The sequence below is a fragment of the Octopus bimaculoides genome, chromosome 12 (genome assembly GCF_001194135.2).
Source record: "Octopus bimaculoides isolate UCB-OBI-ISO-001 chromosome 12, ASM119413v2, whole genome shotgun sequence".
Taxonomy (NCBI): Eukaryota; Metazoa; Mollusca; class Cephalopoda; order Octopoda; family Octopodidae; genus Octopus; species Octopus bimaculoides.
Genome location: NC_068992.1, coordinates 1,142,934 through 1,151,536, shown reverse-complemented (window position 1 = coordinate 1,151,536; position 8,603 = coordinate 1,142,934). Strand labels below are relative to the sequence as shown.

Below are 8,603 nucleotides of genomic sequence, written 5' to 3'. Positions count from 1 at the left end.
AAAGAATATATATACATGTATACACACATATATGTACATACTTACATCTGTCCATATATATAGTCTGTGCATAGTTCGGTGATTATGCGAATGAGGAGTCCAATGTAGGTCATATATTAGCATGCGTGTATGTATATATATATATATATATATATATATATATAATGGACTGTTCCATGATACAAAATTCAACAAAAACTACTCCATCTGGTGACAGATGAATATTTGTTTAAAGGACACAATACATCTCTTTAAGTGATTCTAATAGCTTCATATGTTGAGAAATATGTCAAACATAATCATCACGCACAAACCACACAGCATAATGAACTGACAAGAAATTAATAAGACAAGAAACAAAAAAAAAACTGGGTAAATTGAAGAAAGTCACACTCTGCGCAACTGGTTTGAATTACATAAGTTTTATAGCATAGTAGTTTGACCTAGAGTCTATACCAGTTAAAGTTTCGTATTTGCGTAGTGCGACCATAGCTCTTGAAGTGAAAAGAGATTAGGTATAAATTCAAGGCAGACATCCACTGGTCATCTCATATCACGTAATATTATTGGTCCGAAAGTAGCATCAGTTACTTTCTTTATACAAAGCCCCTGTGCTTTTATAGGATGTTGGCAGATAGCTGCCACCGCTACTTCTGGGAACTGCTGTAAAACTCATAGAGGAAACCTCAAGATAAGACTACATATGAACACAAATAATAACTACCGCTTTAATAACGGTCCGACGTCAACAGCTAACACATACACACGCTGCAGATGCATAATCACACGTACCCGATACGGTCACTTAGATATCAAATGTATATATACACACATATACAAAATCACCTGTGATCTGAAGTCGTTACATATTAAGCCACCTTTCAGACAGTACCGCTACCAGGATTCTATCCTAGCATGTGGTCCCAAAAATCCAGCTTGGAATGCAGCAAGAGAATTGATGTTTCTACCTTATTGATAACACCTGCGACTCACGTTAGCCCATACTTGCCCAATATTGATATGACATTTTGATCTCACCTCATTCGGTTCGTCCGCGTCTTACGAGATGTTTTTGTTCAACATGTTATTGAATAAATGAATGAATTATATACATACATCGATAGATAGATAGATAGATAATAGCTAGCTAGCTAGATAGATAGATAGATAGATAGATAGATAGATAGATAGATAGATAGATAGATAGATAGATAGATAGATAGATAGATACCCACACACATTATGAGTAAACTGGTGTAAGGAGAGAGACTAGAAGAGGGAGAAGAAGAAAGATATAAAAAATTGCGTATGGTCGGATATCTTTCTGTGACATAGAGATGTCTTGTGAAGTATATATGTTTTTATAGGTCTTTGAACAACGGAGGATAAAATAATTGCGTAGAAATTTATTAAGAAATTTCCGGTATATTAATTACTTGGTGTTTTCTAATTCATTGCGCTCTCATCACCAAATGTAGCTGACAAGTTCCGTTAATGGATAAGATGGCGTTATTATCATACTTAAATCACTAACGGTTGCTATGACTAAGGTTAACGTAGAATTCTACGTTCAGTAGTGGTATTTGGGTATTTGTGTTTGTTATGCGATTCTGTAAATGAAATTAAATGGATAAAGGCTTTGATGAAAGCCAATGAACAACAACAACAACAATACAGAAATGATTATGAAAATAAACAAAATCGAATTTTAATTAGCGTTTCTGCTAGTTTTGTCTATTTGTTTATTCACATATGTCTTCCTGTTTTCTTTTTGATTTTGATTTAAAAGATATAGAAGATGCACACTTAGGTCGAACAGACGAGGTAAACGATCGATTGTATAGCATTTATCAGCATCTTCACTGATAAAGGTTTTATATTCTCCTGCAAAATTAAGAAGCCAGAATCTGATGATGATGATAATCACGCTGAGGATGACGACGACAACGATGGCAGTTTCTGCTGATTAAGAAAGAAGGGATCAAGATAATGAATATATTGATACGATGATGATCGTGGCGATGCTGAGGATGCTGATATTAAAGGAGATTATAGAGACAATAACGACGCCTGAAACAGAGACGGTGGATTTGCTGTTGGCGATACGGTGTTGCCGACGTCGATTTGCAAGGAAGCATGTTTATAATACAGATTAGAAGGAGAAACATGGGTGGGAGTTCGTGTGTGTTAATGTGTGTGTCTGCGTGGATATGTGTGCATGCGTGTTTCATGCTGACAACTATGAAATACTACTACTACTAGAAGTAGTAGTGCTGCTGCTAGAATTAATATCACTACTAGTGTTTCTGCTTCTAATAATAATTATGTTGATTACTTTGATACTAGAGGGGCATCGATCGAAGAGAGCAGCTTACAATCTGAATGGAGCTTAACATAAAATGATGAGGGAAATGTAGGAGATGAGCTAATAAAAGTATACAAAGCACGTTGTATTCAGTAAGATGGGATCAAAATTTAATCCATATCACTGAAGCAGCAGCATCGTGTACTGTTGCTGCGTTGCGGTCCGAGGGACTGCCTCCATTTTCTCAGCACACTCGCTTTTAGATTTTAGAAACTTGTTCCTGAATCTGTTCTTTTCGTATCATAGTTGCTGCTATTGGTGCTGATGTTGATTTTGTATCGTCACTAGTAGGGTTGGGGATCATTTCATTTCTGGCATTTCTTAAGTCTCAAGAATCTTCATTGGGATTCATGTAAGATGCAGGATTTCTCTTTTCTGTCTTACAAGCAAGCGACTCTTAATTACGAAATCCATCAGCTCTTAGGTAGCTGTTTCGATGTTCGACTGAGTACGCCAATTACCATAGAAATAATTGTCACTTTAGACCAGTGGTTTCCAACCTGGGGTCCGCGGAACCCTAGTGTTCCGCAAAGATAATACTGGGTTCCGTGAACTAAATTCAAAATTTCATATATATAGACATAAGGATAATCATATCACGAGGGGTCCATGGGAAAACTCATTTAAATAAAAGTGTTGGGGTCCTTATTATAATTATTGTTGAGGCTTTGTGGCTATAGTGGAAAAGATTATTATTATTGTTGATTTCGTTTCTGTTAGTGGTTTTGTTGTAGCTGTCATTGCTGTTGTTGCCACTAATGTGTTATGGTGTTTGCGGTTGTTGTTGCTGTCGTTATTTCTGTGGACATTTGTGTTGTTATTTGTTATTTTAGTAGTGATTGTGATGGTACAATTGGGATTATAGGTGGATTTCGACCAAAACCTTACATCCATCATCATTATCGTCTATGTCACCATCACTGCTTCCTTGCCTAGTCCTTTCACACTCATCATCATTAACACCATTTTTATTATCATCACACAGATAGAGCCGACTATATCGCATCCATCTTTCTCTTTTCACAACCACGCAATTCTTTGGACTCCACCTCCTCCATACATATTCCCTCACCAGCCTCCCTCCCAAACTTTCTCTTTTTCGTCTCCCTCTCTATCTCTTTTTCGTCCTAAAATACTCCGATAGCCGATCCTCCAATGCCCCTTCAATATTATCTATCATAATAAAATGTAGTCATGTTTTGCTTGGAAGCATTTCCATTCATGCATGCTGCTTCTTAACAAATTCAGTGAGATAGGAGTGTATTCAAAGAGTTATAATTATTAAAATTGGGAGAAAGGCGGGGAATTAAAAAAAAAAATAATACTATTGCCAGCTACGTGATTGAAAATGAAGAAAAAGAGAGAAAATGACTCAAACAAATATTTGTTTTCCTATGTGAGAAAAGTGTTCAACTTCAAACGACCGAATTTAATTAATTACAGGAATATCTTTTCCTTTATCCTTCCATCTCTACTCTCTCTCTCTCTCTCTCTCTCTCTCTCTCTCTCTCTCTCTCTCTCTCTATCTATCTATCTATCTATATCTCTCTTTCAAACACACAGATACACCAACATTCTCATACAAACCCACAAGCACTGAGTACCACATTTTTACGCACTTTCCGTTAAAATTTCTACTCATTTTGTAATTATTCATCTGTTTATTGCTCTCAGTATATATGTGTATTAATGCAGACACATATATGCATACATACATACATATATATATACACATATATAACTGAATGTTTGTGTATTCATGTGCATATATGGTTATGTTTTTATATTTCATTATGTATATTGGTATGTGTCCCGTTTAAGTCTGCATGTACGTACCACTGTACATTTATATTTAGGTATGTGTTTGATGCCAAAATCATAGTTTTGAGTGCATAAAATTCGAAGATTTAAGCACACACCTCACGTTCGATATCTAGCAATTACAATGATCGAAAAATATTTTTTAAGCAAGAATTACCATCAGAGATAACCACATGTGTGAAAAGATAATAATACAAATGTTTACGTTGGGTTGATATATCTTTGGGATATTAAAATATGCGAATGACGCCGAGGGAAACGAGAGAAGTGCGCGCTTATTTGAAAAAAAAAAATCCTCATCGAATTCTGATGATAATGGACACAGATATCTGGGCAAATTGGAGATCGATCGCATTACTTATAAATGATGTAAATTTGAAAACAACATATATGAAGAGATTAAAGATTGTATCGAAGTCTGAAATCAATTCAATGACTCTGATAAATGTGATCAACGCATGGACGATCGCTGCTAAGCGATATATTGCTGGAATAGGGAAATGATAGAAATAGGAAACAAGAGGCATCAAGCAGAAAACGAGAAAAATCGCTAAGAATACAAGGAACACTTCATTAAAGAATAAATGTCAGTCGTTTATTTATAAAAACAAAAAATGGATGAAGAGAGAGGAGGATAATTCGCATTTCTCACTGTGCGAACGAACAATGAATGTTAGGAAGCTATTACTTTGCAATGAGCGAAGAAGAATTACTTAAAGATGCTGCAATAAATCTAGGGCTTCCATATACGCAACTTCAATAGAAGACAGTCACAAGTAGGATAACTTGTGAAAACATGAAGCACTAGGGGAAATACAATTACATGGAGCGGTTCAGAAAATTGTCAAAAACGTGAGAAATAATGATTCATCATGTGAGTGGATGCAGTGTACAGATTTCAAGAGAGACACATTAAGTTAATTGGTTGCCAGTAACAATAAAGCTTTACTTAGCGAGACTATTCATTCAACGGCATCAATAACCAAATAAAGCCTCATTAATCAGCACGTGGAAAAGTGTTAAGCTTATTGTTGCAGCCTGCTTCAGTTTTAAACCCAGAAAGGTTCAAAGGCGGGAGTAATCATACTTCAAAGAAGCCATTCAATCTTAGTACGAGGAAAGGGTTGAGATGAAGTCTCTAATCCAAGAATATTATAAGATTTCGAAGACCAGGAAGAGAGAAGATTTAAACACCGCAAAACAAATATCATCATGTTACACTAGAGTGCTTCACAAAAGTCGTTGAAATTCTCCCCGACACAACAGTTGCAAAACAGAAAGTAAAGAAGAAATTTCAGATTATGGTGATTCAAAATTACTGTTTATCTTGCTATGAGATCACCATGTCGTGCCCATATCGTTGTGATGCATGTGCCTGGTGTATCCTTATCAGACGGGTAGCCATGATGGGTATACTGGGCTTCGTATATTTTACCCCAGTGTCACTTTGATGGCATGCACTGATCTCTCACTCAATAATAATAATAATAATAATAATAATAATAATAATAGACAAACTAACCAGCCTTGACAGAAACACAAGGAGGAAGTTGCTGACTTGATATGGGATACTCCACCCGAAATGTTACACAGAGGGACTGTAGGTACCAAGAAAAAGAGGGGGAAGAGGACTGATTGGATGCGAACTCAGCATTAGAGCAGGAGAAAACAATATTGCACGGTATGTCAAAAATGCCACAGAAGCGCTATTATTGGAAGTAATAAGATCAGGCTTGTGTAGGATGGAAGTCAATGTACGCCACTAGCCCAGAAATAATATGAGATGCCATCACAACCTAGCAAAGATTGCCCATTGGACAACTTCCAACAAGTACGGACTTGAGAGAGCCAAAATGTGGTATGAACATAAATCCGACGGCATCACCGAACATGATAATACAAAGATCATATGGGATTCTAAGATTCAGTGCGACCAGGAGATAGAGAATAGGAAACCAGACATAGTGTTACTTGAGAACGAAATCGAACGATGCTGGATCATTGATATAGCTTGCTCAGCTGACAACAAGGTATGCGAAAAGGTAGAAAGCCCTTTGAACAGTGAGTAAAAATCTTGAGAATTACATGGAACAAATAAGATCTACAATAAGAGTGGAGCACTTGTAGAAAACAACACTGCTTGGGACCGCCTGAATACTCCGGATAGTGCTCGAAGAATAAGGGGTGTTATCTTAATTCACTGGTAGTGAACAGCTGACACCGTTGTACATCTCCAGCGTTAGAAGAATAGTAGTAAATAATAATAATAATAATAATAATAATAATAATAATAATAATAATAATAATAATAATAATAACAACAACAACAACAACAACAACAACAATAATAATGATGATAATAATAATAATAACAATAATAATAATAATAATAATAATCATTTCTATTATATGCGCTAGGCCTGAAAATATGAGGGAGGGGTTGAGTCGATAACTGCGACGCCAGTACACAACTGGTACTTAATTTATCGATCTCGAAGGCTGAAAGGCAAAGTCAACCTTGGAATTTGAACTCAGATGGTAAAGATCGACAAAAAACTGCTAAGCACTTTGCTCGGCACTGTAACGATTCTACCAGCTGGCCGAAATAATAATAACAATAATAATAATACTAATAATAATAATGATGATAATGATAATAATGTTGTGTATTGTTGTTGCTCGGCGTCGGATGTCCTCTGTTACTGCTCGTATAAGGTTATTTGTTTTTGCTTGCAAGTCTATTATTCGCTGAATATTTTTTGACCATTTGCTGAAAAACGACACCGATTTTACTTTGTGAAGTAGGGGATAGTTAGTGTAGATAGTAAGTGTAGGCCTTCGGGGATGATATTCTCAGTGGTTTGACTTACTCCATTGACAGATTAATCTATCTGCCCTCAATATTTTCATTACTAGCAATATTTGAACTGAAAACATTGAGTAACAAAACTATATACTGAAAATATATATTGCATTTAAATATATATATGGGCCTTTGTGCTGCCTTTTTTTAATGTAAGCAAAAATATATACTTGTATATGTGATTGTCAACTCTATCTTAGTTATTTTAAAGGAAAACATAATAAATATATAAACGTGATGAAAACTTTTGTGTAATGTTTGGTAGAATTCAAAAAATTCCTCTTCACTGCAGATTACATTGCTTTGACTTTCATGAAAACTGTCACTGCTGGTGTCAAATAAGACATGCTGTTGCATCTTCGCAACAATAGAGCCCCTACGACGACAGCGATATGACACAGATCCAAAGTACATTTGATGGAGCTAGAAGGAGAGAACTGACTAATTAATTATTACACAAAGTTTAATAATTAAAGGAAGGTCAACTCCCATGCGATTACTTTCTGCCCAACGTGATATTTAATGAGGATTATTCTGAAGGTTCTAAAACCAATCTACACAGCTACATCATTCGTATTCGATAATCCTGTACTGATATTGGAAAGTATAAAGAATGAACAATGATGCAATGAAATCAAAACAAAAATAAGTTGTAAGATTAAAAGACTAACGTAGGCTCGAAACATAAAAGACTTTTCCATTTTCCAGAGCGTCAAAATAATACACGTGCTTGTTGTTCTTACACATGTCTTCGCCTTCTGTTTTCCTACAAATTTGAACTACACACACACTCACACACACACACACATACATGCAAGCACACACGTACAAACAGTGATAGAGAAGTTTTAATTGCACATACAGAGAATACAGCCAAAGACAAGCATACGTATGAACCTATGTACCTACATATGTATGTATGTGTGTATGTATGTATGTATGTACCTACGCACGTACATACGTACATATGTGTGTGTATGTATATATATATATATATATATATATATATATATATATATATGTGTGTGCGTATGTATGTGCGTGTGTATGTATATATTTTTATTAAAAAAATTAGGTAGATAATTTGTCCAATTCAGATTCTAATTTCTTATCTTCAGTAATGTCTTTTAAAAGGAATGTTAAAATAATTCTCAAGATATCTGGGACAAGTAAGTAACGTTTGAATGATGCGACTTATCAAAACTAGCACGAGTAGAATAAATTCTGGGGTACAAATTTTCTGTCAGATTGATTTATCTCTTCATTCACGTATTCCTATAAATTACATGTCTATGAATGATATAGAGCTGTGCAGGTGGTTATTGCATAGTTAGAATATTAGAATTCAAATAAATATAATGAGCTGTTGTGATGAAAAAATAATTGCACAGACTCAGATAATATCTGATGACATTTTCCTTAGCAAGAAATAATTAAAAGACGTTGTAAGATGCCTATCAAAATTGAAATATAGATCTAATAATATATCATTGCACTAAAAAACCTCGTGTTCTCTAGACACGTGAATATACATACATATATACATAAGAACAT

The 8,603-nt window shown here is 35.1% G+C and overlaps 1 long non-coding RNA gene across 2 annotated transcripts in view; it reads left to right on the top strand.

Moving 5' to 3' along the window:
• LOC128249181 (uncharacterized) overlaps window positions 1-8,603 on the top strand; it is a 222,293-nt gene that overhangs the window by 150,946 nt on the left and 62,744 nt on the right. The window lies entirely within an intron of this gene.